Raw genomic sequence first — 26,786 nt, 5'->3', positions numbered from 1 at the left:
AAATGAAAATACTTTCTTTTTGGTAAGTTGTTGTAAATATCTATATGACATAACCTACCAGGAAAAACTAATCTAGATCTGCATAATTAAATCAACTAAGCTATTCTTCAGCATAATTAAATAAAATAAGCTATTCTTCAGAGATATGAAAAAAAATTACCGCACATTCAACTAAGTTCCAGATAAAGAAAACATGCACAAATAAGCATTGAAACAACTTTTATCTGAGGTTTCAATACAGTTATAATTCAAATCAGAGGGGGGAGAGAAAGTAATCTATACTACCTGATGATCTGTACCAGAAAAGCAACCAATTTTTAGATTTGAAATGGTCAGGGAAGAGAAAAGAAATTTTACACTGTACATTAGCAGTGTCTCTATTTCTTCTATTTTGCTTTCATTGCTCACAAACCCTGTTTAGATTCAGGCTCCTAAGATTTCTCAATCCCTTCTGGAAGCTATTTTGAAAGAAGCAGGATAAATCAGGCCAAAGTTTCCTCCATTTTTTTTGAAGTTTCCACCGATTGTTATCTTTTTCTATGAGTAAGACATATGAATGGAAGACATTGTCACCTGTCAGTTTATCGAGAGATTCAGATTTAGTAGTACAACTGTTGATAATAAGTAATATATACTATATTGCTTTACATAGTCAAATCACTAAATGTTTAATAATGCATATTCTACACATGATCTTGCAGAAAATATATTCTCCAGTTGTGTAGGCTTCCAATTTCTAAGAAGTTGTAAATTATCTTAATTACAAATGACTAAATTTCACAGGGCTAGATTGTTAAAAATTAATACTTTTGCACACATCTGACTAACAAGCACAGACTTGGACCCAGCCCCTAATTTTCACATGCATGTGTGCATGCAATATGAGTGCACACACTTGAGTTTGCGCACATGCACGTCAGGGATGCACAAAATTGTGCATGCAGTTTTGAAACTCTGTCCTTGAATATAGAACAAGATCCTCAGCTTGTGTAAATCAGTGTAGATCCATTGAAAGCAATGGAACCAGTGAGCACAAATTCAGGATCTGGCCCTTTAAATATGCAGTTCAATTAATGAAATGGGGCTGGTCACTCTTTCACTTCTCACAATATTTAGCCCATCTTATTGTTTCTTCAGTTAATATGGATAATATCTCCTGAGTTATATTCCAATATTGAGACTCTTTTGGTTAGAAAAAGACTATAATTTTCCTATCCCCTTGGTTTTATTCTTCAGTTTCTGTTTGGTACCCAATAATACCATGGGTGTGCATAACACTAAGAACAACTTCTAGTTTCTATTTGTGAAAAGCTCATCACTTCTCCTGCTGGCTTGGCCAGAGAGAACTCCCTTTATTTCACTTGGTATTGCTGGTGCTTACAGCTTATGGCTTCTGCATTGCATGCAAATCCTAAAATGGTAGAAGGACCACATATGCTGTACATCAAGCCACATGAGAACTAATCAGAATAATCACTACCTGTTAACGCGTACAACTGAAAACCGACCATTTTCATTTAGTATCGCTGGCAGTATCTCTGATGTAGATTGATGAGGAATCCTACTGATGGTCATAGTACAAATAAAACCAGCAATTCTGCAATCTTTTCATTTTGCAGACTCTATCGTAAGACTGAGGGATAGATTCTGTCATAGATCACCTCTCTTTCCAAACAATCTTCCATTGGTTGGCTCCCAAAATGTTCTTTTCTGTGGTCCATAGTTTATAGTTTGAGGACAACTGAGATAAAGCATTATTGCTAGATATTTAATATCTCTATATGTCAAAGACATGATGTGCCTTCTGCAGAGATAGTAGATTTTCTTGTAGGTCAGGAGTAGCAGTACCAGCACTGCAAGTATCATATCTCATTAAGGTCAATCACTTGGCTTTGATTTAAAATGCACAGCAAATAGAACAAACCCATTCTACTGCATTAATTAGCAATTCCAGCGTTTAACCTGGAACATTTGCATATTTCTTTGTGCTTAGTCTTGAGGGCAGCAGTTGCAGTGACAATGATCAGGCAGAGGGCAGTCTATAGAAAGAAATATCAACAGGAGCTCATCCAGACTATATATGCATCCTACCATGTCCCCTTTGATCCCCAGTACTGTTCCCTAATGTCCTGTGTGGAATGGATGGTATTATTATGTAAGGATATAAGGTGTGCCTGCGGAGACTAAAAAAATTCCTCCACTTTGGAATGCAGGGCTCTAGAATGCAGGATCAGGGTACTGCAGCCAAACACCACACCCTGGGTGCTGTGATATGCAATGTTTAAATAAAACACTTTAAGTTTTAAATACACGCTGTTCATGCCTTAATAAAAGAACATACTGTCTCATTCAAAAATTACATCCAACTGTGTAATCACTGAGAATGTTTTCTGCTGTAAGCACTGTTGTTGTAGCCCCTTTAGTTGCAGGATATTAGAGAGACAAAATGGGTGAGGTAATATCTTTTATTGGACCAATTTCTGTATGTGAGAGAGTCGAGCTTTTGAGGTTATACAGAGCTCATCTTCCAGTCTTGGAAATGTTCTTAGTTTCCCAACAATTACAACAATCTATAACCCATTTAGCCACCTCCCCCAAGTTGTTTTGTTTTTCATCCCCCCCTCTTCCTTCCTGTGACTGGAAAGATGTTAATAGGCCACTTAACATATATTTCCAGGGACCATTCAAGGTTAAGTACTTGTGCTAAACAATCTGTTCTACCTTGTATTTAGCTGTGACACTCTGGGTGTGTCTACACAGAAATGTAAGCCCATGGTTAGTGGGACTTAAGTCATCTGACCCGTGTGAGGGAGCCTTGGGCTTGAGCATCTACACTCCATTTTAACCCTACGTTAAGGATTTTCTGACCTGTGCTTGAACCTATGGCTCTGATGTCGAAACTTCAATGCACAAACCTGAGTCAAAGTAACCCTATCCCAGAGTTCCTAGTATCCCCCGTATCATCGACACTCTAACCTTACGAATGTGTTTCAGTGTGGGAAAACTCTACTGCCCACCCTGTTTCCTAATTGTAATGATGCTGTTGATGGGACTCAGGTGACCATAAAGAGCACACAAGTACATTAACTGCATAATTAGCTCCAGAACTGTCCTCAATCTGAGAACTGGGCTCTGCACCTCCAGGTTGAGTCATATTGACAGAGAATGGCCTTGTACACCTGTTCTGAGGATAATTAACACATCAGACTCCAGGGCTGTCAAACTGTTAAAATGAAACTTGGCAATTCTTAATTTTTAAAATGGGATGTTCAGTGAAGATGTTTTTTTCTTTTTGTCTGTTTTGAAGTTTGACATAAAATGTAGGTTTCAGAGGAAACAAACACACACACACCCCCTAGCCTGGCTTCTGCCAGCTGTGCAGTGGTGAAGTGCATCCCCAGGGCTTTGGTGCAGTGTGCTCCAGCACACATGGGGATCCCTTATCTTTTTTATAGGGACAAATGCTGGAGTCCTGGTTTCAGCCCTTGCCCCGATATAAGACCTATTTCCTTCAACAGGAATATTCACATGAATAAGGCAAGCAGGATTTGATTTTATGTATTACCTTTATGGTGTTGAGAACCATCTCCGATCGCTCACTCTCCTGGGCTAAAGACAATCTTGCATTTCTCTAAATAGTATTCTTGCATTACTTTTTGCTGTCCAATATTCTTACTTCTTATTACTTGGCTAAAGTGCTTAGGGGTAGGAGGACAGTTGGTTCAAATGTATTAAATAGTAATTTAGTATGGATATAAAAGCTAGTTGTTGTTTTTTTTAAATGAAGTATTGAATTCACAGTGACCCAAGTGGGAATAGAAAAGTCATGTAACTGAGTCATTCAGCCTCACGTCCTAGTCCTCCTCATATCTGCTTCATGAGTGCCAAAATCCTGGCTCTTTGTGGATTATGGCAACTATATTTTAAACCTGAAAATTAATCCATCTCAAAATGCCAACCAGATGTTGCTACCCAGCTGGCAAAATGTCATCAACATCTTTTTAATTCCTTTTTCTCATTTAAGCCTTTTTTGCTTCACTCAAAGGCAATATGTCCTGAGGATCCTTTATCCCTGCCCCTGCTGCTCCTCTGGGAGCAGGAACTCTGGGATACATCCAGAGGTCTTCTGGGACCCAAGTCAAACCAGGACCACATGCACACAGGAAAACAACAGGGCTCAGACCCTCTAGCCCTGCAGGGTCATGGGACTCAGAGTCCTGAGCCCCAGGTTAGCACAAGTGGTGTGTGGATGAAAGGGAGGTTAGGCTTGAGCATGGGCTCAAGCCTCGGCTTCAATTGCTGTGAAGACAAACCCTTTGAGTACATTTCCCAGAACTGAAGAAGAGCTTAGTGTAACCTCAAAACCTTGTCTCTCTCACCAACAGAAGTTGGTCCAATAGAAGATATTACCTTACCACTTTGTCTCTCTAATGTTTTCTGTTGTGATATCTATTCTGACACTGAGACAAATAAGAAAAATAAATAGTGAGTAACTGTTCCCCATAAAGAAGAAAGAAAGCATTACTAAGGGTGAAAAGAAGAGCTAGGCCAACCCTGTGAAGATGAAATAAGTAGTAAGCAGAGGGAGCAGAACCCTCTGCCCCTTGTGTAAGGGTTAGCCACAATATGTGACAGGAGAAGAGCTCCTGCTCCATGCTATTGTCAATGCTAGCCTCTTGAAAGGATCCTGTGCGGGCAGGAGCATGGCTTTCCCTCCACATTGGCCAGTGGTGTTGAACCAAAACAGGGAGTTCAAGCTGTTTCTAGCGTGGTAAAGCTATTATGTGTGCTCCCCACATATTGCCAGAGAAATTACAGTTATGTCAGCAAAAATTCCTCCAGGATCTCCCAGAGTCCTGCTCCACTTCACACACTCCCAGTGTCAGAGATAGCTTAAAGTTACAATCTGTACCTTAGGGTATGGTAATAGCAATGTAGTAATCCAAACACGTAACATGGTTTTTTATTATTTTTATCTTTATGATTGACAGGAACATAGTTATGTGACCATAATCTACAGTACTGCATGAAAATCACTGACAATTGAGGCAACTGGAGAGGTGTTCACACAAGCAGGTAGCAGACTTCCTAATAAACTCTGAACTACACAAAGGCTCTGACAATGTCTCACAAAATAAACAGCACAGAAAACACTGTGATTCAGAGAGGTATTGGCAGACAATTTCCATCTAAAAAAACTCCACACTACTAAAAATACTTTAAAAAATTGAACTAGAAGAAAAATGAACAAATGGATATGGCTTCTGAACCTGCTGAAATGAAAAGTCTGCCTACTGATGAGCTAAGCAACATGCTCTGGTATGCTATTTATCCCTGACAAGTGACTTACTGTGTAGAATAGTAAAATGTGCATTACTCACATATCTACTATCTGTGTGTCTTATGAATACGGCTAAGGTTTAGTCACGGGTATTTTTGGTAAAAGTTATGGACAGGTCACGGGCAGTAAATAAAAATTCATGGCCCGTGACCTGTCCATGACTTTTACCCCAAATACGCCTGATAAATCTCTAATTCTGGGACCCTGCTGCTCCGGGGGGGACACTGCAGGGATGGGGTGGGGGGGTGAGGGAGGCTTCTCCAGTGCTGGACTGCCCCCGACCGCTGCTCCCAGGGACTGCTCTCCAGATGGCCTCCGGGCACCCCGGGACTGCTGCTTGGGCACTCCCCGGAGCCAGCCACACCGGCCGCTGTTCTGGTGGTCCTCAGAGCCAGCTGCCTGGGGCCACCCGAGCAGCAGCTGGTGCAGCTAGCCCCAGGGGCGCCCCCAGGACCGCTGCTTGGGCGGTTCCCGGGACCAGTCACACCAGCTGCTACTCGCACAGTTCCTGGAACCAGCTGCCAGGAGCCTTCAGAGCAGCGGCAGGTGTGGCTGGCAGTGGGGCACCCAAGCAGCTGGCCCTGAAGTCAGTTGCACCAGCCACTGCGGAAGTCAGGGAAGTTGCAGAAAGTCACGGAATCCGTGACTTCCGTGACCTTCAAGAAAGAATTGCAGCCTTATTTATGAGTCATATTTGTTTGGTTTCCTGATAAAAACAAGTTGTTAGTACTTTCAGCCACGTATATAGTAAGCTGTATTCTGTTCTGTTTCTTATAGCAACAGATTTGGCATTTAAGTTCTGCATTTATTGTTGCTGATATACAGGTCCTGGCTCAGTTTTTATTCAGTCCTTACTCAGGCCAATTCTTGTTGACTTCTGAGCTGCAGAGAACCAGAGAGAGGAGAAAATGCTATGAAACTGAGTACCAAACTTCATGCAACTAACTTCTGCAGAAAGTTACCTAAATGAGAACTAAATAAAGATTTAAGTATCCAGCCCCCAAAACATATAAATATTTGGAGTATTAAAATGTATATAAAAGGTTATATTCAATTGCATATAGACTTCCCACAAGTATGTGTTTGTTTTTGTTTGTTTGTATTTTTGTTAAAGTATGTGTTTCAGTCCAGGCACAGAAGTCCAGTTGGAAATTCAGATGGAGTAACTGTACATATATACATCTGAATGGAGTGTGTGTGTATGTACACACACACACACACACACAGAGCGAGAAACATACACATTTTATTTTTATTTGTTCAGTTGTGGAAGGACTTAGTGAATCAAGTGGAAAGCCAAATGGATGCACTGGTACTCAATTATATGACATTTCTGGCCCCCTGCAGTCAAAAATTCCACAAAGATAAATACGTTGACCTTCTACCCATCCATCCAAATTCTCCATGTTTGTTGATTAGTCCTAAGAATTGCTCCAGTTTCCCTACTTTATATCTCACCTCTACACTACCTTGAGGTCCCACATCAGAGCCTCAGTAAATGTAAATGTATCACATACAGGTATCTATAAAGGTTTTAGATGTGGTATGGTTATATATAACTAAGAACTCATATTCATTGCAGTTTTATATATAAGAGTATTTGCAGATACATGGTGCAGTATTGTTATGTCAGACTATATGCAGGAGTTTGGTATAGTCTCTAATACCCATTGTCAAAAGGAACTTTTCTTTTCCAAAGTAAAATTTCTTTTCATGGTCTAAAGACTACTGATTGGATTGTTACTATTCCTATTTTCTGTACTTGACAAGCTAATCCTACTGTAAACTTGCATAACTGACAGCAAAGTTAGGTTCCAAAAAGGAATACTGTAAGCTTCAATTCCATATTGGCTACACCATTGTTGCATTCATTAATCAGCGGTGATTTACGTTAATATAAATGCATTGATTTTATTCTGTGGGCTCTCTTGTGAGTAATTTCATCCTTTAGCAGACATTATGAGATACATTAAGTAGTGGCATTCCAACAAATGAGACTGGCTTGACTACAGGTTAAACACCCAATTAATAACCAAATATGAAGCAATTTATTTATTTCTTCATGTCACAGTGGCTACTATTATTGCAATATTCCCAGAAAATGCTTTAGGAGCCCTTCGGGGATAAATTCAGGGGAAGGAAACATTGCTGTAATATTGATTAAATCATTTTAAATAATCATATTCATATTACTCATGTGGCATTTTTAATATACATCAGTTTAAAAGGGCCCCTCCCCCTTGCAGTGCAGGGAATTCAGAAGAATATGATCTTTAGTTAAAAACTATTTCTTCACCTTGGGAATGAAATAGTAATACTCTCATTGCATTAGACTGATCCTTTGGACTCAGACCTGAACATGAGTACATATAGCTGCTCTGCCACAGGAACAGACTTAGGAGAGAATTGTGACTCAGTGTCTCTTGTCTGGTGAGAGGTAAGTTGCAACAGACCTTGAAAGAGTGCAACTTATTTCACAACCTCAGATTGGCCATCTGCTTTGGCCAGGAAATAGGAGAGGTAGAGTCAAGGCTTCCCCACATTCTCAGCTCTTCTCCACCCACTCCACGTCCTCTTGTTTACAGTGGAGAGTAGCTGGGGAGCAGGGGCTGTGCTCAGCACTACACCTGAACCCAAGATCTAGTTATAACATGTAAGTTTGGGGGGTGGCCTGAAATCTCTTACTCCCCTGCTTGACTGAGTAACACAAGAGCACAATCTAGTCCAAAATGAACACATTGCTTACAAGGATTTAATTTGCTAAAATTTGTTTTACACACTATGTTTAAAATCAACATCTTTTACAACATTTCAATTTTTCTAACAGGTTATATGCACATGTGCGTATTTAATTCTGATTCAGACTAATTGCCTTAAAACATGGTCTCACTGACCAGTTGGGGGCTGCTTTATAACCTAGACTTTCTATTCATCCTTGTTGTTTTATTTATCTCACTTTTCCCGTCACCCTCACCTCCCCCGCCCCTGCCATCCTGGTCTTCTAATCCCACACCTGTGTATTTTGGGCAAGCATCCCTTTTCTCAAAATGTTATTTATCAACAGGCTGATTATTCACCTGTGCAAAGGCTGAAAGAATTATGTCTACTGGTTACAACAGTGCAAAACATGTCAGGACTACCTAGATTGTATTCCCACATACAAAATTGGATCTTGGCAAGTCCCTGCATTCTTTTATGTCTCAGTTGTAGGGTCAGTAGAATGAATATCCTGTAATACTTATCTGTTACTGTGCAGAAATATTATGAAGCTGAATTAATGCTGACAAAGTGTTCATATAATCTCTGGTGAATGTTCTCTCCAAGTGAGCCAGTGGAGTTAAGCTAAAACAGGGAGTGGAGGCTGCATCTTCTCTAAGATTGGTAGAGCTACTGCTCCAGCATGCTTTCCCCACATGTTGCCAGAGCAATTATAGCCTCATCAGCCAGAATTCCTTTAGGATCTCTCACAGATCTATTGCACTGTAAACAGTCACAATGCCAGCTACAGCTTAAAGCTACAATCTGTACCTAAGTGTACAGTAATAGCAATGTAGCAATCCAAAAACCTAAGATGATTTTTTAATTACTTGTCTCACAAAATAAATGGCAGACATAGAATACACAGTAATTCAGACAATTTTAACTTAAGAAAAACCTACTCAAAGTAACTTTATCTTCTAAAAACTGAACAAGAAGAAAAAATGACTGAGTCTATTCCAAGTGTTTTTTTGAGCAAATCGATATGATTTCTGAAACTGCCAAAAATAAAACAGAATGTGTTAAAGCTATGTAAAAGTTTTAAGGAAAATGCATTAAAAGGGCTTTTATTCTCTCTCTCTCTTTCTCACAAACACACACACACACAAACACACACACACACACTTGAGAAAGTACATGGAAACATTACTAAATAAGGAAAGTGACCACATTTATGATTATAACGTGGTTGTGTTATTGAACTCCTTTTTAAAATCTGCCTAACAAGAAAAATAAGGGAAAGGGCTATTAGACAATTAGAAAGTAATGAGGATCTTGCCAATATACCCTTTAATAAAAAATATAGATAAGGGAATACTTGGAATACTAGATGTGCATCAGAGAGTCCAAAGGATATTAGTGAATGAACTTAATGTACAACTAGCAATTCTTTTTGAAAAACCATGAACTAAGGATTGGAGTTATGGAAAACCTCAGAAAAGGCACTATTTGAGTCTTTTGACTCAGCCTAATTCTAAACGTGTTCAGTGGTATGGTTCAAAATTGCACGACTGATCTTCATATTGATTTAGCTTTTAAACACCTATAGTGATGATATTTCATTGTTTATCTACCTTGTTACTCCACCATCCACAATCCGTGTGCCTGCCACTACGAAGCTTTATGGGGTGCAGATTACTGCCCCACATGCATTCTACTACCCATGCCCCTGACTCCTCCTTCCTGTCCTTGCACTCATTCCCTAATACACAGGAACTGTGACATGTGTGTGTGGACATTCCAACATCTCTCACCACACACTGGGCACACATATAAAGAACCTGCACAGTATGATCCTTGACTCTTTTTTTCTTTGATTTCATGCCATTACTCCTAGTCCTTCCCTGCTTTAAATACCTTGAATATTTCTCTCTCTCTCTCTCTCTCTCTTTCTCTCTTATTATTTGTTCTCAGGTATTTATAGACATTTTTCTCTACATTCCTTATCTTTTCTTCACAGATCATAACCTTTAACCATTTTTTTCATTTTTTCCACCCTTCTTTACATTCTTTTACCTTTCAGTTACCTTAAAAGTAAAGAATATGCATGGGAAAGATAAGATAATCAAAGGAAGCAATTTGAGAAACACTAGATTTAACTTCCTGAACATCTTGTGACTCCACTACTTTTAGAAGACACATGAAGAGCATAACATTTTAGAGAATTCTCTGCTTACCTCCGAAATTGGAAAACGATATTCATCTTCACTGTTAGTAACTATACATGGATCTTTCTGCCCTTCTATGGCTTGCTCGAAGTAAGATGTGGCGAATATACAGATGCAGCATTTCACATTATTTTCTGTTGCTTCTTTATAATATGCATCAGTATCACAGACAAATCATTTCAGTCAAGCATTTCATGTTATTCAAAATGGTAGCTAAATACTATTTTACTGGTTTACCTCTTTTCTTATGCTCTTCTATATATTCATCCTTTGTCATCCTATCCTACCTTTTACATGATTTTCAGATGTGTTTTTATCCCAAAATATATTACATGATTATAAGAGAATTCAGATGCTAGAAATCATATTATGGATCAGGAATATAATACTCTCTTCATATATAACTTTAGTGAGACCACACCCTGGAATATTATATTAATTACTGGACACTTCAATACCAGAAATATATTGACAATCTGGAGAAAGTTCAGAGAAGAACAATTATAAAGTAGCTGGATGGTCTGACTAATGAGGAAAGACAAGCGAAGTATGAATAGTCTAACTAAGAGACATCTAATGGGAAACCATAACAACTGTCTACAAATATGTGAAAGGAGGAAACTCCAGTGAATAAGAAGAAATCCTTAAAATGGTATAGGGAGATGATATTAAAATTGGGAAAAATATGGTAGAAATCAGTAAAGCTTTTCTCAGAGTGAATCCAACAATGCAGGAGTTTAAAGTGCACTAAAACATAAGCAGTTAAAATCTTGTATTGACAAATTCTGAGACACAGTTGAAACCACTTTTAAAATTTGGCTCTTGATATTCAAATATCCACTCATTGGGGATTGTTATGATGCACCTAATGCATACAGGCCTCAGATAAACTTTTGATATAGATCAAAACTTTGGGACCCTTTTATAAAAGGAACTTTGAACCATCTAAGAAATCTAGTCAGTAAACCAAATGGTTCACCTAACAATAAGATAAACACCAGTTATTAAGTCATTGTGCCATATTTCAGACTTACTGATTATTTTCTTACTTCAGAAACAGAAATTGAGACAAAATGCTTTACAAGTTTGTTTTTTTTAATGTATAAATTAAAAATAATCCCTGTCAAAAGCAAGTGCAAGTCCCACTGTAGTACCCACTAATGCTGGGACTCAGGTTTGCCCATAGTGATTAATTTAAACTAAGCAGAGTACGTATGATGTCTGGTTCAGTTACTGACCAATAGCACTGTCTGATTCCTCTGGGAATGCTATGTCTGGCTGTTCTAGGGCTGATGTGTGAAACATTCAAACAAATTAGAAATCAATACAGAGTGCACAGTATACAGATGCAGACTAATCATTATCTATTTTATACTTCCAGGATTATTGCCATGTGGTCATTTTATACACTGTAATCAACTATATATTTTTAATTAATCGCCTTCTTGTGTTTGGAAATAAATACAAGTGCAAGGAGATTCATATATTTTATGTTGTTCTGAAGGTTAGCTAATAACATGAAATTGTGTAGGTAGATAATTAGACAGCTCAGAACACTGCAAATCAAACAATATATCACATCTTTACATCCTCTGACAAGAATTGTCTTGTAAATACTTCAGTACAGCAGCACTTAAAAACTTAAAAAATCTATATGTGATATATTTAACTGGATGTTTCTGACTGATAAAAAAAAGATAAAACATCCCAGATTCCTTTTTATATAGTAGAGTCTCCGATATACTAATTTCTACCTCTGAAGGGCAAAAGTATAAAAGATGGGCATTAGGAAATTATCAGTGTTTATTCTTAGTTTTTTTTTTCATCATAGAGTCCTGCTTTATCAGGGTAACCCTAATGAAAGTTTGGATGGACTGAAGATAGCCCTTTCTCTCTGCAATCAAAACAAAACAAATGAAGAATCGATGAAAATTTCAAATAATTTTTAAAAATCCTGTCTCAGCAGGTAAAAAGGGATTTTGTCCAACTGGCAGGGAGTGTCTGATTTGCTGTGGGTAAGGCCAGGTGGCAGGCCCTCCCTCAGCCCTAGCACAGACCTCACAACTTTGGATGGAGTCTGAGGAACAGGGAAGGGGAGCAGGCAGCATATCACTGGAAAAAATTTCATAGATTCCATGGCCAGGAGTGATCATTGTGATAATCTAGTCTGATTTCCTATATAACGCAGGCCATAGAAATTCCCCAAAATAATTTCTAGAGCATATCTTTTAAGAAAAATATCCAGCAACATCCACTGCTTCCCAGGATAGAGTCCTCATCCTGTAAGTATGATTTACATTCTTTGTTTTTAGATGTAAACATTTATATTTAGCCCTGTTAAAATTGCTTGCACCCAGTTTACAAAGTGATCCAGATTGCTCTGAGTCAGTGACCTGTCCACTCCAATTTTTGTGACATCTCCAAACTTTTTAATGTTTTCTTTCAAGTAATTATTAAAAATGTTAAATAGTATGGGGCCAAGAACTGATCCCAGTGGGACCTTACTAGAAACACCCTCATTTTATGATGATTGTCCTTTTACAATTACATGTTGAGATCTATCAGTTAGCTTTTAATCCATTTAATGTGTGCAATATTAATTTTATATCTTTCCAGTTTTTTAATCAAAATGTCATGGTGTCAGTAAGTCCCCAGGCGATGCTCTAGAACTGCTCCCCACAAAGCCAGTCAGGACTTTGGGGAGCCTCCTCTCCCTTGGAGCAGACTGTCTTCAGGACAAGAAGCTCACATGGCTTCACCTCCTGGGTCTCTCCTTGGAGCATTCAGCATATGCCCCTCCGTGCGCTTCCCACAGCGAGTCCGCCCAGGTGGGGTCCTGGGGAAGCCACAGTGTCCTGCACGCACCCCACCTCCGCAGTCAGACGTGATTCTCAGCCAGCCAGTAAAACAGAGGTTTATTAGATGACAGGAATTCGGTCTAAAACAGAGCTTGTAGGTACAAAGAGCCGGACCCCTCTGCCGGGTCCATTCTGGGGTCCCGTGAGCTAGACACCCCCGTCTGCACTCACTCCTAGTCCCCAGCCAGCTCCAAACTGAAAACCCCCTCCAGCCCCTCCTCCTCTGCTTTGTTCCTTTCCCGGGCCAGGAGGTCACCTGACCTCTTTGTGCTCCCACACCTTTAGCATCTCCTTGCAGGGGGGAAGGGCCTGGCCATTAGTTGCTAGGCGACAGAGAGTCAGCCAGAAACTGAGGCACCCACACAGTATTCAGAGGAAACATTAAGAACAGTCCCACTTCATCACACATGGGGTGTCAAGTCAAATGCCTTACAGAAGTCTAACTGTAAGGGAGACAGGGCATGTTGAATACCAGGCTTGCTCTGAAGCTCTCCTTCCATCCCACAAAGTTTGCAAGGCCCCTGCATGGGTACGATCACCATCTTGGCCTTGTATGCCAAACCAGTAATGGATGGGTTCTTCATGTTACATGTGTTGGGCTTCCAGATCATCTTTGGGGATCAGGAAAGAATTTTCTATTTTGCAAACTTGACTTGTGGCTTGTTTGCTTTATGACTTCCTCACAGAATCCTAAAGGCTCTGTTTGATTAGTAACTATTGGTCAGTATCCAGTGCAGGGTATGTGGGGTAAACCCAAGCACAGGACCAAGCAAGATGTGGATTAGATTTTATATTGCTTAAGATCTTTTGTTACCACACAGATCAAGACTCCACCCATCTGTACCTTCATCCCTTGTACCAGGGGAGGGTGGTTAGGAATCCTTTCTTTGTTGACAACAAGCTTCCCTTCCAATTCCTGGTGCCCAGTTTAAAGCCAACATCCTTCTAAACTGGACTTGATTACCTGCCAGTAGAATTTGGGAACCAGTTATCCCTGTTGTAATGTTTATTTAATAAAAGTTCCAGCCTGCCACTTAGACTCATCCTCTCTGTCTGATTTACCTGTGGGTCTTGATCAGTTTTTTCTAGCTTCCTGAGTTTTGGTAGTAAAGGAGAAAGATTGCATTCACAGATTATGTAGATTTCAAGTTAAGATTGTCTCAATCCTTCTAAAAATCATATATTTTTTAAACAGTTGCATCTGCAGCATTATTGATTCTTGGAGCAATTTTTAGTTCAGCATTTTTAAATGAGAAATACAAAAGGGCACTAAATTGTGAAGCTTATCTCTTCAAAAAGATTTAGGCTGAATCTACATCACCACTTATGTCGGTATAACTTTTGTCGCACAAGGGTGTGAAAAACCCTCCCCCCCGAGTGACATAAGTTACATCGACATAAGCGCCAGTGTCGACAGTGCTATGTCGGTGGGAGAGCTGTCGGGGGTGGATTAAGTCAACGGGAGAGCAGCCGCTGCCTGGCTGTAAACTCTCTAGCCTTAGGGTTGAACTCTAACATGAATACTGCTGAATGTGTCAAAGAAATACTATCTAATCCCTTTTCCTTGTGGATCTACTCATCTGAATTGTTATTCTTTTGAAAGAAATTGGAAGGCTTTAAATATAATTCTAATTTGTTCAGCAAAAAAACAATATAATGGCACAAACCAAAATAATGTTCCTTTTTGCGACCGCGTGACTTAGGAAAAACAAAAGGTTGCAGAGACCCCAATAAAATTCCTCTCTCCAAGATCATATCATATACAGTGCCCAGAAGAAGCAATACAGTACTTGGAATGCTTATATACAAGGGGGTTGAATTGAGCAAATGAAACTGGAATTTTCAAATTTCAGAGTCCTTGACTGTGCACCCTTAACATTCATTTAATGTCTTTTTTAGCGTACTATAAACTTCATATTATTACTATACTTATGTCACCAGGGACTCATTTCTCAAAGATTACAACATGAAGAACTCTCACTGTAGTCAAGTAGATCCATGACATACCTAAGAAACACATACTATGCAAATAGATTTCAAATAAAATGTTATTCGGGGTTTTCAGCCTCAGAAACAAATCTTTTAAGACATCTTTGACAGTGTTCTCAAACTAGAGTTTAATTGGGATCTCCTTTGTTTCACAAAAAGGCCACTAATTTTGACAAACCCAACATACTATAACTGATGGTACTATGACTATCACTGAAGAATTTATTTACAGTACAGTGAACTAAATTAAGTCATATCAAATCAGTAATCTTAAATTAAGAAATATGGAAGTTATCCACATCCTATTTTTATTGTAGTTATTGCAGCAAGCTGACCACCTAGTGGCCCTTTCCGAGACTTATAACGCAGTGTTTCATGTAACATGATGCTACCCAGTTAGGAGCTGGAATGGAAAAATCTCCAGTGCAGCATGACACACAACTATTTCACCACAGGTTCACATTTTGGTGATGTGTGCATATGATACTTTAAGGCATTTTGAAATCCCACATAACACCTTCAACAAAACTTCATCAAGATATGAAAGAGCCTTTCTGAAGAATATGAAGATTGTACAAGGTCAGCTAGTATCATACGTATGATTAAAGTTTTGCTTGAAAACATTAAAAAGTGCAAAACCACCTCATATTTCAACCATATAATGTCTTCTAGGCCTGTATAAATAAATGATTTGGAGTTTGTTTTTACAGCTATGATTTCAGCCAATATTGATTTTGTACAATTTATTATAATTATCACTTTATATGTTTTCCATTCTCTACTCTTACTGTGATTATGTCATAAGCCAAATATTGTTGCCCCTGTTTTATCTAGCAAACTTTAGATGACTATGCACTTCTTTTGGTAATATGTTCAGCCTCTATGCTACTCATTACCTTTTCCCATCATTACCTACTCTTTTTATCACTTTTAATCTCTATAATGTGATATTTCCCCCTCTACTGGGGAAAGAGGGTGAAACAACCTTCTATTGAATAATATTTGTAAACCAAAATGTTGAACACATGGGATTTCTGTAAAAATTATCACAATGCATACTCTTCTTCCCTTATATCTATTTACTTTTATAGCATAGAATAATCTCTGAAGCTGGTTCATCTCACTTGCTGGGGGTAGAGGAAAACTAGAGGACAACAGGTGAGCTGAAATTATTTGCAACTAGGGGTTTGAAAATATGGGGCTTAAAAAAAAACAAGAGTGTCATGTACTCTATATCAGAGCTCTGTGATAAATGTAGTAGTTCCAGCAAAGTGAAGGGAGAGTCAACAAATAATAACTGTTTCTCATGTAAACATGCCTACAAATTTTCAAAGTTGAATGAATATTGTTAGAGAAGGACATCAGATGGCAAAATGCTACTCTGGTATAAACAGAACATATTTTCAGTTGTAGGGTCATCTTGTGCTTTCTGTACTGTAAAATCTCTAGAGGTTTTTTGCTTCATTCTATACTGCAAAAATCATGATTGTCTGACTCAAGACAAAAGCAGTGATTTGATAGATTTTACAGTTCTCAACTGGGACAAGACAATTTATATACCACACAGTGTACATAAACAATAGATGTGACCATGTTTAATACTTCAGATTCAGAAAATGAAGCAAGCAATTTAGTCAAAGAGACAGATCAATGACTAGAAGATTCTGTAATTCAGACAATTCACTTCCTTAACAGTATTTCATATTATCACTTCAGATTAAAGATTGCAAATATACAGTAACTGTTTCCTTTGATTTTCCCAGAAAGATTACAACTCGCTTGTATACGTGCAAATAAAATCCTGTTTATCATTCCACCCAACCACCCTCCGAAATTACTAAATTATTTTTATTTAAAAGAAATGGGCTATGAATGTGAAACATCATCTTAACAGATGCCCATAAATAACACTATTTACCTGTAAGTACTCTTAAACAGCAGGGGGCTGTCATATTTTTACATCATTCCCAAAAGCAAAGCCCCCAGAAAGCTGTAATTTTAAATGTCAGTATAGGCTAACCAGAGTAACCTGGCAACACAATACTATTCACAAACAATAACATTCAAGATGGTTGTACTCACCCATATAGAAATAAATTCATCTCCAAAATTATTTTTGGTTAACAAATCTGAATGAGCTCCACTCAACTCTTTTTGTCAATATATAAAAAAGCAAATAATTTCACAGCAGTAGTTTTAAGTTACAAAGACACATGCACTGATTCCCAGTTTTGACACTGTTCTATAACTATAGAAATTATTAGTTCTCCAATTTAATTGCATATGACTTTGTATATATTATATACTGCAGGTAAACCTGCAAGTTTTAACATTATAAAAATTGCTTTTAGTTCTGCAATCCTTTCTGAAGGAAAGAAAAAAACAAAACAACAACAAAATGGACAGACGATAAACTAATATGAAACTGGTGGCTTGAAGCAGAAGAATATACTTTTACTTGATTGGATATTGTATAAATGGAATATTTTTATTACAAGTGCCAAACTGATATATGGTTAACAGGATTCTCAAACTTTTTCATATGGATCAATTCTTAATAAAGGCACAGTATAGAATTTTCAGAAATACCTAAAGATCTTAGTGGCCTAAGTCCCATTTTTACAAGTGACTAAGGCAAATACAGCCAGTTTTTTTAGAAGTATTAACTCACCTAAATATGCAGATAGGTACCTACTGGGATTTTTAAAAAGCTCTATGGTGTCTAACTTCCAATGGGCATTAATCCCACTAGGTGCCTATCTACATTTTTAGGTGTCAACATACTTTTAAAAACCTGGCCCAATGGGAAATAGACTCTTAAGCGCTTAAGACCCAGATTGTTAAAAGTATTTAAGGCATTGCCACACTCAGAATTGCAACATCTAACTGATTTAGGAGCCTAAATCTCATTTTAACAGGGATTTAGCTTCTTAAAAATCTAAATCCCATCAACTGTCAATGGATTTCGGCTCCTAAGTGCCTAATTCCCTTTTGAAAATGAGATTTCAACTCCTAAATCAGTTAGGTGTTGCAATGCTAAGGAGCAGCAATGCCTAAAAGCCTTTAAAAAGCTGGGCCTGAGCCTATGTCTACACTACCACTTATGTCTGTATAACTGTTGTTACTCACGGGTGTGAAAAAGCGCCAGTGTAGGTAGCGCTATTTCGGTGGGAGCTGCTCTCCGGCCAACATTGCTACTGTCACTCGCTGGAGGTGGTTTAATTAAGTTAACAGAAGAGATCTCACCCGTCGGCATAGAGTGGCTACATGAGTGATCTTACAGTGGCACAGACACTATGACACTGTAAGCTCACTAGTGTAGCCATGGCCTAAGTCACTTCTGAAAATAATATTTTCATAAGCACTAAATCCCATCTTTTGTCTCATGGACTACCTTCTCTTCCATTCCAGGTCATCTAGCATCCCTGTGGCAACTACAATAGTTGCTTAAATGGATAAGCAATATTAGGAAAATATTTCATTTATTATTAGCTTCCCTAATGCAAGTTATCAGCTGGAAACAAGGAAGGAAAACAGCACTAATGTGCTGAGTCAGCTCTCTATAATCAAAAAATGGCCCTCAGACAATAGTTTGTGACCCTCTGATGCACAAGACATACGTATGACCAAATTTTGGAAAGTGCTCAACACTGACGTTGGGTTTGGATTTCAAATTAGCTCAGCTCCCATTTTGTCATCCTGCTGAAGTGGCCAGATTTAGAAAAGAGCTCTCAATGGGAGCTGCTGGCTGCTGAGCACATCTAGAAATCTGGCTTATGAAAGGTTAGGTATTTTGCATGAAATAAAATGACCCCAATTCACAACTGCATTACCCTGTTTTATACTGCTGTAAGTCCATTGAAATCAAGAGAGTTACAACAATATGAAGAAGTGGGTTGTAGCCCACGAAAGCTTATGCTCTAATAAATTTGTTAGTCTCTAAGGTGCCACAAGTACTCCTGTTCTTTTTTTGGAGAAATGCAGTGATGAATCTATAGATGCCCGACTTGGATCCATTCAACTGTCTTTCTGTTGAAGATCACAAAATTCACATGTACTCATAAACTACTTTCACCTTCACCATGATACAAGGTTCCCAGTTAAGAGCCTGACCTTTGAAATGGAGGTAGCAATGGCAACAAGCAGTCCTGACACTTTAACACTGGTAACAAAAGCAGGAATAACAGAACTAGGCTTTTTTCAAATGAACTCCTAGCAGATGCAATGAAATAACAAAAAATACAACTCACTGCCTTTTTGGCACACAAAATGAAAATGATCACCGAGTTCCTAATTTAATGGTTAAATATAGTACACGGTAATTTTATAGCTCATTGAGATAACTGAGTCTATTGCTATCTTTTCTCTTTTTCTTTTAGTGAATTAGATGTAAAATTCTCCTCACAGTATGAGCTGAATGATCTGAAGAATTAAGTTTTGATCACAGAGCTAAATATATTACCAAATCATTTTATACATATAAAGCATTCCAGAAAATCATATTTAATTTTTAGTAGTTATAACCTACACCAAAACTAGCTTTAACCATTAGAAACTAGAAAAGTTTTGTATTGGGGTTGTTTTTAAGTAAAAAGGTTAATCTTTGATTTCTCTGACAGTGGTGGAACAGCTGAGTGACATTCTGTAATTGTGTGGTGGCTACAGAATCTGTTCCATTTTCTTCAGTAATTTAAAACTTGGAAATTTTAACAGTTTCCTAAACAGTTTACCAAAAAAAAAGAATTAAAGATGGCGCTAATAGTGCTACTGATAGCTAAGGTTGCTTGAAATTTTCAATTATAAGACCCTGTTTTCAGGTGTTTATTACATTGCCTAGCTTTAAAACTTCAGGCTAAATTTTTTTGAATATGCATGTGTTTCCTTGATGCCAGGGATGTGCCTTTTGTCATCTCAGGGAAAATCCATCAATATTTGGCCAAGGCATAAGCCTCTGAAAAATTGCAGTTTGCACATGCTCAGACTTGTTAGAATTTTACAGCTAAATTGTGCAATAATTCCATCTGAAATTAGCCTGCTCCATCCCCCCTGCTTCCTCCTACGCACCAGACAGATTGGGCATGCACCATATATACAAAGCAAGTGAGTAATCTCCATTCTGGGGCTTCAGGAGAAGGACTTTCCCTGTAATTGCTCCTTCTGGCAATAAAGAAGTATCTGGGCATGGGAACTGAGATCGGAGAGACTGTTTCCTCTGTGCGCTCAATGCTGCTCCTGCTGGCAGATAGGCAGCATGGAAGAGAAGGAAGAAGGAAGTGATTACAATGCAGAGGAATGAGTAATGGGGGCGGGGAAGGGGGCTGCAGGAACCAGAGGGTGGGGGGATAGAGTCAGGGGGTCAGGGTGGATAGAAGCAGGAGCAGAGGGGGCAGGATTTGAGGAACGGCAGGGGTGGATAGGCACAGGAGGAGGGCATTTGGACAAGAGTAGAGTGGGATAGGACCCAGGGTGGATGACAATGGGGAGGGAAACAGGAGATAAGGGATGTGGGGAGTTTATTAGGAGCAGAGAGGTCCAGGAGATCTTGTAGGGAGGAGGAAGAGCAGAAGGAAACAAAAACAGACTGAGGGCACATGGGAAGAACAGTCCACTGTGACTAGGGTACACTCCCCCACAAAACCTGAAGTTGAAGCCAGCAGTCCTGAGTCTCTGCATTCTTCTTCAAATAGCTGAGAAACCCACTGGTAAAATGTGTCTCATCCCTTTGCTGTCCCTCTTCCCTCCAACCCCACCCCCAACTGTTCCACATAGAAGATAACAGCCTACTGCTGCTAATAATTATTCAGTTATCTCAAGTGACAGAGGTCTGTGCTACCCATCTAAAAGATGCGAACCCTGCTGATGACCGAAGTTGGAGGCCAATATGATTCACATGATAGAATTTCTGTGAGTTTTATGTTTTCTTGTAAAAAAAGGAAATAATACAAAACATATGGTAAAAGAACATTAACATTGTGAAATCAAACATACAAAAAATTGCAAATGCCAGACTTAAGGTTTTGCATGCAACCTTAATTCATTCCTCTTGGGAGTATGCAGTATGATACAGCCTTTAATTACATGATCACATACTACTGTTTCCACAGGACCCCTGCCTCATTCTGTAGACAGGACAAACAGTGCTCTTTGAATGAATCAAGGTTATGTAATGAGGGAGCCTGATGTTTTGGACTACCACCTCATTTGTTGTAGAAACTGTAAGGTGTGTAGTTAGTGAGGCGGTGGGATGGGGACAGATTGCAGGAGGAGAAAGGATGGTCTCATGGTTAAGGCAGTGGAAGGCTGCCCGGTATACTATCTCTGCCTCTGCCCTGGAGTCCCTATGTGATACTAGGCAAGTCACTTAATCCAAACATCATAGGTGGTCACTAATGGTGTGTTCCTAATTTTCTGGGTGTCTGACTTGATTATCCTGGGGTCTCATTTACAGAATTCTGAGCTCACAAAGCTACATTAAAAGTCAATGGGAGCTGTGTTTTGAACATATAAAATGCTATATAATGCTAAGTAATCTAAAAAATCAGGTCATAGCTCTCTCAAATTGGACATCCAAACTAGTGGAAACTTTTTACATTAATATCTTTGTGCCTCAGTTCCCCAAATAAGGTAATGCCACTACCTCATCTCACAAGGGTATTATGAAAATTAATTCATTAATTATAGTGAAGCACTCAGATAAAATAGTGATGAGAGCTCTAGAAAAGTCCCTGAGGAAATTAATAATTCTGTCTTCAGAATAGCATCCAGTAAAAAAGGCCTGGGGCCACCCACTGAACAATGAAAAGAAAACACTAAATAGCTGCTCAATAAGTGAGCACTTTCCACTCTGTGCACTGAAAGAAGCAGAGGTCTTGCAGAAAAATTAGTATGTGATCATGTAATTAAAGATTGTATCATAGAGCTTATACACAAGGGAGGCAAATTAAGATTTCGCAGGCAACTTTAACTCTCATATTTCCTAACTTTTGAGTGCTTGACTATGCAACCTTTATGTTCTTTTAACATATTTTTGATGTAACAATCAATTTATAATGCAAGCCAGGAAGAGCAAAACATTATCTATAAATGAACAACCAATGTTTTATGATGTTTTACAATGTGTTACAGTAAGTGATAAATAGGGGACTATATATGCCTTATATGAATAATGCACTATGGTTCTTGCTATGCTATGCTATAACTTTTCAATAAGCCATTAACACAAAGGTACGCTATTTAAAATGACATTTGTGACACAGAATAAGAACATTTGTAGTGGTTATTGACATGCTACACTTGTTCAATAAATTATTAGTGCTAAAATAACATTAGCTAGATTATAAATAAGGTATACATTTAATATAAAGTCATGCATAGGCTACAAGTGTGCACCTTAAAGTTTCCTCCTGAATTAAAATGAGAATTCTTCTTAATAACATAGTTCATGCAAAGATGACACTCCCTTGCTGCAGGAGAGAAAAATTGTAATAGTTCAGGACTATACATTGACTATAAATGTTATATAATTGGACCAGCCAATTAGCTTGATAGTTAGTGCTCTGCACTGCCATGTAAGAAATTCTGGATTGATCTTGCCCTGGTTTCTTTTTTTCCAGAGGCCACAAGGTACTCCTGAGGGCATTCTGCGCCAAAACTTTAAAAATTCTGTGCCAAAAAATAAAAATTTCTGCCATTTTTATTTGTCAATAAATAAATGCAAAGGCTCCAGCATGGCAGTGGGGAGCACAGGCCACTGGCCACACGAAAGTGGGAGATCACCCTGCAGCCACCCCTCATCCCTCACTCCTGAGACACGACTCAGTGGTGAGGTTGCACCCGACCCTGACAGAGCACAGGGCCTGGGCCTGCCCCAGAAACATTCTGGGGCCCTGCCCCTCTGTGCCAGGCGCACTAGAGATGGGGCAGGCAGGCTCAAGCAGGCAGGATCCAAGTGTGGAGGGGCTCAGTGTGGGGGATCCAGGTGTGGGGTGAGAGGATTCTGTGTGGGACAATCTGGGTGCAGGCAGCTCAGTGGGGGGGTCTAGGTGTGGTGGGATCTGGATGCACAGAGGCTCAGGGGAATTCCAGGTGCAGGGGCAATGGGCCTCTGCAGGGGCTTCCTGGTGAAGGTGGTTGGGGCTCAGCGGAGGGGTCTGGATGTGGGGGGTCTCAGCAGGGTGCTGGGGGAGTGGGGCTTGGTGGGGTGCGGGTCTGGGTGCAGATAGTTGGGTGTCAGTGGTGTGAGGGTCTGGAAGTGGGAGCTCAATGTGGTGCAGTGGGGTGGGGCTTATCAGGCTGGGGGTTTGAGTGCAATGAGGTCAGTGGGGGTGGTGTGGGTGCAGGGGAAGGGGGTCTGGAGGCAGGGGTCTGGGTGCAGGGGGCTCCAGATGCAGGAGATGAGATTCAGTGGGGTGGGGTTCAGTGTGGGGAGGGCTAGGGGGGTTCAGGGCATACAGGGTGAGGCTTGGCAGGGCTGTCTGGGTATGGGAGGTCCAAATGCATGGGGATTGGGTGAATGGGGGAGCATACAGGGGGAAGCATACAGTGACCCCTCCCCAACAGCTGAGGAGCGATGGGGAGCAGGAAAAAGGGGAGGACGCTGAGTTTTCTGCAGCTGAGTGGGGGCCGGAGGAGGGGGGGGGGTCTGACAGCCCCCATCACTCTTTGCAGGGGAAGAGGAAGTCCTGTCCTCTCCTGCCTGCAGCCCAGCCGGGACTAGCCGCTATTCCGGATCAGGGTAGGAGCCACTAACTGGGGTGTCTCCAGCCCTGCAGTAATTTACCTCTCCGCTGGCTGCTCCGGGTGCCTGAAACGATGTACCTGCACAGCTTGGGAGTGGTGTGTGACTTCTCTTGCAGCTTCCGTTTGCTTCCCTGACACAAAGTAATTTTTCTGCAGGGAAGCAAAGAAATCTGTGGGGGACATGAATTCTCTGCACACGCAATGGCACAGAATTCTTCCAGGATTAATAAGGGCTGCAATTCAGACACCACACCACCACCATGCTTCTGTATTCGGAACATGACCCTTTCCACTGTACACCTGAAATAGCCACCCCTTATAGACACAACAAATCCCCACATTTTCAGAACAATGTGTATGTTAAAAATCATTGTAACTCACAGGAAACACTTTAAAAAAAGTTAAACATCAAAACTCATTTATCTTGGCTAAATGTCTCTGATAATCCAGAGTTAAAACAGACCTCTTCTTATGACACCATATTTGGATGGGAACAAAACAGATTGACCCAACTAGACCAGTTATGTCAAAATACATACTTAAAAAAGAATTTGAACTGCTCCAACAATATATACTAGAAGTATTGGATTATCATAAATAACTCATGATACAACACCATTTTCTCACCAGTTCTTACTAGAAAAGTGTACTTCAACCCATCTACAAATTTGATAATAAACAAAAAATCTTGGACAAATGGGAAGAACTAAAGGACCAGTAGGCAGACTGCATTCAGCCTTCAATTATGCAGAAACACACCAGCTCCCTGCATGGAAAAGAGAAATAAAATTCAAAAATCTCAGAGAAGAGCACATTTGGACAGACATGTTTCAAACAGCTCACTCCATCACCTCTTTAACAACTTGGAGACAATTCCATTTGAAATTTAACACAGCTTTCTTCTACATACAAATTGCTATGATCCACACACTCCAACAACTTCTGTAGAGCTTGCAAGTAGATAGTCTCTACACATGAATTTCCTGAGACTCTCCTTAGAGCCAAAATTTTGGTCACACATACAAAATAGCCTGCCAGATCAAGGAAAGATAAATCTCACCAACCTGTTATTCACATTACCTAAACAAACAACAACAAAAACACAGCTGACCCAGCCTTTGAGCCAAATTTAAAAATTAAGGGGGATATTTTCAAATGCTTAGATCAAAGTAAATCCCATTGAAACGCTGAGTCATCTGTGTCAGTAAAAATCTCCTCCTAAATTGCCAACACAAAATGAATCTGGCTTTCCAGAGCAGTCCAACCAAATACCTTAAATACTTTTTCATAATGATGTCACACCAGGCTCTGAAAAAAAATGCTGTACAAATGCTAAGTATTATTAAAATTATATAAGTATCTAAGTGGGAGGAAAATAAAGTTAACAAGGACTTTTTTATAATATAGATTTTAATGTTTGGCTGATGATGAAGTAAGGAAACAAAATGGCTTTCTAGAACTTATATAGCTCTTGATGCAATATTTTTAAAAATTCACAAGGACAAACTCCTCCTCTGGTATATCCTTTATACTAGCATTCTATTTACATTTTATGAGCACTATATTTTTAAAAGTGTGTTGAAAAACACAGGCAAAATAAAAAACTATCATTAGAGTACTAAGTCTGACTTACATCTTCTAGTAATAAAAGCCCCCCTACATAGTAATGCAAAATCCCACAAACGCCATATTTTCTATGCTATCTTCACTGATGCATAAAAGTAGAAGAGACATTTCTAGCTAAAGAGTGCAAACATAATTTAACATTTATAATTCAAATCATATTCCCAGTTCAAAACTTAATCTACAGCAAAGGTTCTGGCTTCATAAAACTTGAAGTCTAAATATCCCTTTCCCCAATAGATACAATATACTATGTGGTACAGGAACAAGATAATATTTAATGTCCTCTTCAAAGTGAGGATTCAGACTTGAAAGTAGTTTCAGAGTAATAGCAATATTTAACCTGAGCAGTCCAGACATTTCCATGACACTGAGTGCAGTCTAGTCTCTTTCCAGGAGAAATGCACGAACACCATTGCATACTGCACCAGGTCTACAGTGGAGTAAAGGTCAGCGTACTTAACGTTCTGAACCATCCTGAAGGATAAGTATTCAAAAGCTAACTTTTGTGTGAGGTGGATTAGTGGCAGCAGTGAGGAGCCTATTGCTATATGTGATATTGAGGTTAAACATGGTTACAGGGCTAGCTGCATCGCTATCCCCTTTTATGGTTTTGCTGAGTGCACCCTCAGATCTCAGGTCTCATGCCTTCACCTCTCCCAGGATGCAATCTCATGAATCTCCTTAGACCTGGCCCTGGGCTACTGTGACCTGTATGTCAGTCATGCTTATCCATCATGTCCAGCTGTGTTCTGTTCCTAAAGTTCTTCCTTTTTTGAGTCTGTGACCAGTGGATTACATGACCCAAAACAGACTTCTTCAAACAAAAGTTCTTTTTATTTAAAGATAGAAACAAAACATTTTACAGAAAAGGATCCCAGAACAACAAAAAGTCTACATGCATGTTAATCTTAACTAGAGGCTAACCATTCCCCCACTCGGTAGGCTCTGAGTTCTCAATCTCAAAAACTTGTTGGGCAAGCCCACCATGGGATCACATCAAAGCAGAACTCTTGCATCGTCCCTTAACTGTTTAGTGAGAAGTGTGTATCTGAATCTACCTCCCCTTTCCTGAGCGCATATCCTGACAATTCTGCTATTGATTTAACTCAATATATGCATACAGTATACATCACATCAACTAGGTCAACACATAATAATAATAAATTATTACAAGCAACTCCAAATCTGTCACACAAGGCTATGGCATAAATACCACAATCTAGTTCTATACCAAGCCACCATGATGGTGCTATACACAATAATAATAACATAATAATTCAATAATAATAAAAAATTAGACATACAGAT

This window comes from Terrapene carolina, unplaced genomic scaffold (assembly GCF_002925995.2).
Source record: "Terrapene carolina triunguis isolate 2854851 unplaced genomic scaffold, T_m_triunguis-2.0 Scaffold66, whole genome shotgun sequence".
Lineage (NCBI taxonomy): Eukaryota > Metazoa > Chordata > Testudines > Emydidae > Terrapene > Terrapene triunguis.
Note: the sequence above shows the minus strand (reverse complement) of the source record.